The sequence below is a fragment of the Nelumbo nucifera genome, chromosome 2, assembly GCF_055504915.1.
Source record: "Nelumbo nucifera cultivar China Antique chromosome 2, China Antique-T2T, whole genome shotgun sequence".
In the NCBI taxonomy this organism is placed as follows: Eukaryota; Viridiplantae; Streptophyta; class Magnoliopsida; order Proteales; family Nelumbonaceae; genus Nelumbo; species Nelumbo nucifera.
This window is the reverse complement of record NC_142650.1, coordinates 25,106,843-25,114,710: the sequence shown is the minus strand read 5'-3', so window position 1 is coordinate 25,114,710 and position 7,868 is coordinate 25,106,843.

Here is a 7,868-nt window from a genome sequence, read left to right as displayed (position 1 = left end):
AAATAGCCACGACTGCGGCCTCTACCACGCCCATGCCCCCTTGATGAATAGTTTTGTTGAGAGGGAGGTCGGTTAGGGTTGTATTTGGTTAGGGGCAGAGGTCCGGGTTGATGAAGACTGCTTATTGGCAAGATTAGCGCTTGGAGTGATTTGTTCTAGAGAGGAAGTATGTCTTTGATTGAGCCAAATCTTATGATTAAGAAGCTGCCCATGAAGATCTGCAACAATAAGGGATGAAAAATCTGATTTAATAGTAACAGATGTAATAAAAGAATCATAATGAGGTCCAAGACCATGTAGGATACTAAGAAGGAGATCACGATGATGAATAGGTTCCAAGGGAGAAGCAACTGAAGAGTTGAAAGTGTAACTGAAGAAGTCTGGCTGGTGAAGGAGAAGCAAAAGCATCTTCTAATGCTTTCTAGACTTGGCAAGATGTGCGTAGGCCAACAACTTGTCCAATTATATTCTCATTGAGAGATGAAATAATCCACCTTAGAATAAGCTGATCCAATTTGATCCACATTATGTATTCTGGGTTGGGAAGCATGTGATTCTCTTTAGTCGTATCTGCAACTTGTGTTGGAGGACAAGGAATACTGCCATCTATTATACCTTCAATTTCATGAGTACGAAATATGGGAATAAATTGAGCCTTCCATGCTACGTAGTTGTCACTAGTTAGTTTTATAAGCAGAAAGTGATTGATGTTGGAGAAATTGATGGAAGAAGAAAGAGATTGCAAAACAAAAGAAACTAGAGATGAAATAGGAGAAGAATTAGAAGATTCAGAGATTGGGTTTGTAGCCATTATGGCTCTGGTACCATGAAAGAAAACAAAAATATAGAAAAAATATATGAAAGGAAATCTGGAAGGCGTAGCATCCGTTTCATTGAGATGTATTTATAGAGTTACATAAGTTTGAGTCCTATTAGGACTTGTTACAAGATTAGAGTTAAGTAGGATAGAAGGTAGACTTTATCCTTATCATACAAGGTTAGGATTAAGTAGTAGGATAATCTCTATCGGAAGATAGAGTTCTATTCGAATAAGAACTCTCATCGCTAATACCACACCTCCGGCAAAGATCTTTGATTTGTTATCGGCGGAGGTCAATGTGATGCAGCGGTCGAAGCTCATGGTCTCGATATTGGTTCCAAAAGCTAGATTGCGCATACAGTCAAGAAAGAAAATCCCTGGCACAATATGCTTGCGAAGGAGATGAGGAATGGAGCATGATCCATAACTTCAGATCAATGCATCTGTCGGAGCGAACAATGTCGACAGTCCATTCCAAGTTGTGAAAGCAGAGTTAGACAGAGAAGGAATTGCCATGGCCAGCTCGTGGAACCCCAGGTTCATCAAGATCGAATCGAGTAAGGTCGCCAGCGTGAAAGATTCTTAAATTTCTTGAGACAGTAAAGGTAACGAAGGTGGTGATGATAACGGCAACGATGAAGTTTCTTCCCCTGCAGCGAAGCTCGTTCTGGGGAAGGAGAACAAAGTGAGCACCGAGAGGAGGAGAATGGTGAGTTGCAGGCAAGTATCCATGACTGAGAAAAGCGAGAACGAGGGAGAGAGATGGGGATCGATCGATTAAGGTTTCTTGTAGAGAAGAAAGAAGAAAGCAGTACTAAAGGGTGATTGGTTGTATCATAGTGCAGAAGAAATGAGACTGAGGAGGGGTTTATATAACCAAATAGTTGTAGCGACGAGCAGTTTGAAGGAGTGAGAGGAGTAACAAAGTTTGTTAGGATTTTCTTGATTTGGTGCTTGGATCATGCTCTCCGTTTAAGAAATTATTTGGTCGCCCTTCGGACTACCTCGAACTCCATGCATTTGGGTGTGAATGTTATCCACATGTGCGGCCATATAATAAGCACAAGTTACAACCTCGCTCTCTTTTATGTGTATTTATTGGGCATTCTAACTCTCACAAGGGGTATGTTTGCTCACATCGCTCTACATGACAGATTTTATCTCTCACAATGTTATTTTTAATGAGGATTGCTTTAAGTTTCTTACTGCCACTGGTAATGCACCAACCACAACATCAACTCCACTTCTTCCAGTTGGGGCCCCTCCTCTTTTCGCTGCTTTTGAATCGACTTCTCCAAGTGACGTTTCTTCCACTCCACCTTCGCCCCATTGTGATGCACCGCCACCTTCCAATGCTGAATCCACTGACTCTACCTTGCCACCTTCATCTTCTTTGCATCTCATGACCACTTGGGCTCGACATGGTATCTTCAAGCCAAATCCGAGGTATGCCCTACTTGCTAGTCCCCTCCTAGAATCATAATCAACATGTTATTCTCATGCTTACAAGGATTCTCACTGGGTCCTTGCTATGACTGATGAGTATAGGGCTTTGCTTCAAAATTACACATGGACTCTCGTTTCGGCTCCACCTAATAAAAATATTATTGGCAACAAATGGGTTTTTAAAATCAAACATAAACCTGATGGTTCGATTAAACGTTTTAAAGTTCATCTTGTTGCCAAAGGCTACTCTCAAAAAGTTGGCCTTGACTATGATGAGACATTTAGCCCTGTGGTTAAACCGGCTACAATTCACATAATCTTATCTCTTGCAGTTTCCTTTAATTGGGATGTTCGCCAGTTGGATGTTAGCAATGCCTTCTTACATGGTAATATTTTATAAGAAATATATATGAAGTAACCGTATATGGTATTAGAGCCATAAGTAGTCAATTCAAGACTTCTATCATGTCTTCTACTATGTCGACCAATTCGATCAACCAATTAAACTCTGAATCATCGGGGAATCATATTCCTTAATTGATTTCGGTCCAGTTGGATGGATCCAACTACATCACATGGCATTTTCAAGTTGAGAATGCCCTTCTGAGCCATGAGCTCCTTGATCATGTCGATGGGACTACTCCTTGTCCACCTTGTTCTATGGTAACCACAGCCACTTCAAGATCTTCCCCTTCGATGACATAACCCTATACACAATGGGTCAAGCAAGATCATTACATCTTTAGCTGGCTCTTATCCTCTCTAATAGAAACAACACTAGCACAGGTTGTAGGAAGCAAAATAAGCAGAGAAGTATGTGTAACCCTTGAGAACCTTTATTCCCCTTGAGGAACAGCTAGTGTCGTTGGTCTCATGAATGAACTAGAAGCATTACGGAAAAATTATCTCTCCATGACTGATTATCTTCAAAAACTTAAGGTATTTAGTGACAAGCTAGCTGCAGTCGGCGAGCCTCTGACAAATTCATAGTTAATTCATCATACCCTTAATGGTCTTGGTCCAGATTATGATGCTTTCTCTACGGAAATCATTACCCAAATAGATGAGCTATCCTTTGCCAGTTTACAAGGTATGCTTCTAACTCATGAGAATCGTTTGCTTCATTCAGTAACTACATCTACACAGGATAGCTCTCCCTCTGTGAATCTTGCCTCTAAAGGAAAGGATTCCAAAAAATATTATAAACTTGATCTACCACAAACAGGTAATGAATCCTCTAAGCCCTCCAAATACAACAATAATCATTGCCAAATTTGTGGAGGACGAAATCATTCTGCAAGGTATTGTCAGAAACTCTTTGCACATATTGACAGTCTAAAGAACTCTAAACGACCACAACCTCTAGTGTTTACGACTACATTAAGACGTGGCAAGCAGAACACAGATATTTGGTTTCCTGATTCTAGTGCGACACATCACCTTCTTCGGATCTGAACAAACTACAAATACATTTTGGCTATGATGGTTCAGATCGTATCTCCATTGGCGATGGTTCAAGTTTGTCGATTGCTCATTCTGGCTCTTCTACTGTTTCTGGCTTTTTGCTTTATCTTCCAGATCATTGGTTATGAATAATATTCTCAATGTTCCCTGGACTTCTTTCAATCTCCTATTTGTGGCTTGGTTTTCTACTGATAAAAATGTCTATTTTGAATTTCATCATCATGAATTCTTTGTGAATGATCGACGCATCAGGATGATACTTCTTCAAGGGCTGAATAAGGATGGTTTATATCATCTTCATCTTCCAATCAAGATATCAGCTATGGCTTCGTCTCCTTTTGCATTTGTAAGTACTCGTGCTATCCCTGAGATTTGGCATCATCGACTGGGTCACCCTATTCTCAGAGTGACTCAACAAATTATTTCTTCTCAGCATTTACCAGTAGTTTCTAGTACTGATTTAAATTTTTGTTCAGCTTGCTCAATAGCTAAGAGCCATGTACTTCCCTTTTCCCAGATCATGCCATTAGTAATTCTCCCTTAGAATTAATTCGACCATTGTTCAAATCCCTACTTTATAGAACAAGCAATTCTTCGACAACTCTTACTCTCAATTAACATGTAAGTAAACAAAATAATGTGATTTTGATAATGTTGTAGTCAAGGTTTTAGAAACGGGTGTCAGATATGGAACTGTTTTGGGGATTGATTCCTAACGGGTTGAACGGCCTGATTGTTCGGTCCGAACAGATGACCCATTTTGATTTAAAAATTAAAAAAATAAATAAAATAAAAATGGAAAAAATCGTTATTTGAGTCGGTAGGTCAATGGTTCAACCACCCAAACCAATGACTTTTGGCCAGAAATGGTTTTAAGGTGAAACAAAACCGATTGCTTGACCAATTCCCTGGTCAACTAGTCTTATTGTCCGGTCCGGTCCAGTTTTCAAAACCATGGTTGTAGTTATTTTATTTTAGAAAACAAAATAATTTTTATTGATGAATAACTTCTTTTTTATATTAAATAAATAAAATGTAAAACTTTAAAGAAAGCCATGCTTAGTATTTTTTTTCTCAAATTTAACTATATGACTTGTGAGTGTATTATTCTCACCGAATCACGCTTGACTTAAGTGTCCTAATGGGATCCAACGCATTAATATATTGGTTTGAAAATTTTCATTTGTGCATTCCAAACAGTTATGCAATACTTCAATTAATATATTACAAAATCTATAATTGACACAGAAGTTGCAGTTTGAAAATTCGGTTGTTTAAAGGGGTGGAAACTCTTCACATTGGTTGGATTTATATTTATTCGTTCAAGATGAAATATTAAAATCTATGGTTTGAATATGATGCTGGTGTAGACATGTAAATTTCCTTTAAACCAAATAAATGGGTTTAATTTATATGGAAATTTCTAAATTAACATAGGCTTTTATGGATCCAAGGCTCAAGTCTACATAAATATGATTCATGGCCCAAGCATCCAAGTTTACTAAGTCTAATTTAGCCCATGTTCTATTGTAATAGGGTTGTCTCATTGGCAAAATCATTAATTCCTACATAATAGAGCATGTTTAGGAGTTAACCATAACCCAATATCCCACTTACATGAGATTGGTTAGCAAAGTGGGCTAAGGTGGCAATCCTAATCCTAGGTTATAAATAGTTTTTCCTAGAGAAAAAGAGTTTTTTTTTTTCTATCTTTTTCACAATCACATTGCAAGAAGATCTTACACACCAACAGTTGAGGATTGCAAGCAACCACAAGCTCTTACAAACTCTAACAACTTCAAGATTAAGAGAGAATAAAGAAGGGAAAAGCTTTTTAGTTCTCTACAACACTTGGATTCAAGCTCTCCCAAGAAGATCAAGCCACTACAAAAGGGTCATTTTTAGATAAGCATCATTCACATCCAATCAAGTGCGAAGCCTGGAGTGGAGAAATCTATATAAATTCTTTAAAAGCACCAAAATCCAGAAAATCTACATCGGCACTTCAAGAAGTACGATAAACATGCCAATGACCCTCGTCTTCACTAAATTCGACCGTTAATCAGAAGTTATTCACATCATCGAGCAAGAACCAAATAGAGTTCAAATCCCTTGTATCTTTCTTTATTACAAATTTATTTTTATAATTTGTCTCTATATTTTGTGTTAATCAAAATACACAAAATTTGTATCGATAGCTAAAGAAACATGATGCTGAAAAAATTATAATAAATCAAGTGACATTATAAAAGTGGTGACTAATCAAGTGCATTTTCATCAAAATTCACAAGTGGTTTTGATTGGTCAAAACCTTTTTGGTATCATAGATTTTCTTTATGTTTCATTGTAAAATCAATTTTTAATAAGAAAAATAAAAGATATTGATGAAACGTATCACAATTTTGATATAAGGCACATGCTCAATAAAATAACAAAACATACCCCTACCGATTGTGAGAGCAAGTCATCTAGCGGAACATTGGGAATATCTCTCATGCTTCTATATTAAATTCATGGGAAGGTGTTTCCAATGTGCTGCTGGATGCCATGCAGTGGTGGATTATGTTTGGTTTAATGGAAAAGGTAGGGAAATCTATACAAAACTTTTCTTTCAAATCAAACACAGCCAAGGGTATAAGTGGGATGTCTCATTTAAAGAATCTGCAATGTATCAGGCCCGAGATTTCAGGCCGACTCAAATTTTGACAAAATTTCAACTCAAGTCCATCCAAATTGCACCCCTAGACTGATTTGCTCACTAACAAGACAAACAGAGAAAGAAATTATTTTCTACCAAATATCTTCATTCAAACTTCGACAAATTCTCCCGAGTTTTCTATCAATAATCTTTCAAAAAATAAGTAATTAGATGGTGTTTGGTATCATTGCCATCAGAAAATCAATGCAGACATAGTGCCAAAATAGACATTTCCCCAATGAGCTTGAAAATTTGTTTGGTTAAGCCATTTATTAAGAAAATGTGTTTCTTAGGTTATGTGAGAATCATCCATTAAGGGGGCATTCATTTTTTTTTAGGGATTTTGAGGGGAGAAAGTTGATCAATGGGATTATTGTTCCCATTAACCAAGAAACCCATGTTTTTTTTTTTTCAAATTTATGTGGGGATCAGGGAAATTTTATTTTCGTGGGTATCACTTACCCACTTACCTAGGTAAGTGATAGCCATTTTACAAGTGGATAAACCACTTTCCCACTTGGGGGATGTTGTCAACACTTGGATGGGACAAAAATGCCCTTTTAATAATTGGTTTTTATGGCTAAAATAGTCATTGTCTTGTTTACTTGGGAAATAAAAGAACATGGATAAATGCATTTACTGAGAAAAATGTTTCTTGGAAAACACTTACCTACAAAAAGTGAGCGAGGCCTAAATGGAAAACACCTACCTGGTGTTGTCAAAACTGGACCAGGTCAGATAGCCTAGATGGTCAAAAACGGAAATGTCAGCTGAAATGGTTTTGATAAAGGAAAAATCTATGGATCATCTGTAAATCTGTTTTGATAAACTGAAGCAATATAATATGCTTATGCAGAAAAAAAAAAAAAACTTACAATATTTACTTATTTTGATAGGAAATGGTTTTAAAATATAATATTTTTTTAAATATTTTTATTTGAGCTAGTGGTCAAATTAGAGTATTAGACAAAGTTTTTCTTCATAATTAAAAGATGATACCTAGACCTGGCAATTGGGTTGGGTGAGTCGGGTTCAGGTTGGGTCAAGACACTTCAGGTTGATTTCGGGCCGGGTTGAATTATCAAATACTAGACCCTAACCCTAAATGTTTAGGATAGGGTTGACCCATGGGTCAATTCGAGTCATACCCAAAACATAACTGAGATTTAAAAAAATAAAGAAAAACTACATGAAAAATACCAAAATTAACGGAATTAACCTTAAAATTCCAAATATAAAATAAAAAACTTGAACATTTAACAATTTAAAGAGTAAACAATAAAGAGTAAAGACTAAATAGAAAAAAATAAAAAGTGGAAACTTCTAACAATGCATAAATAGTGCCAATTAGACTTGACAATTGGGTCAGTGGATTGACCCATGATACAACCCAACCTAACCCAGTTTTTCGGGTCGGGTCACCCTCACATTCAGATAGCT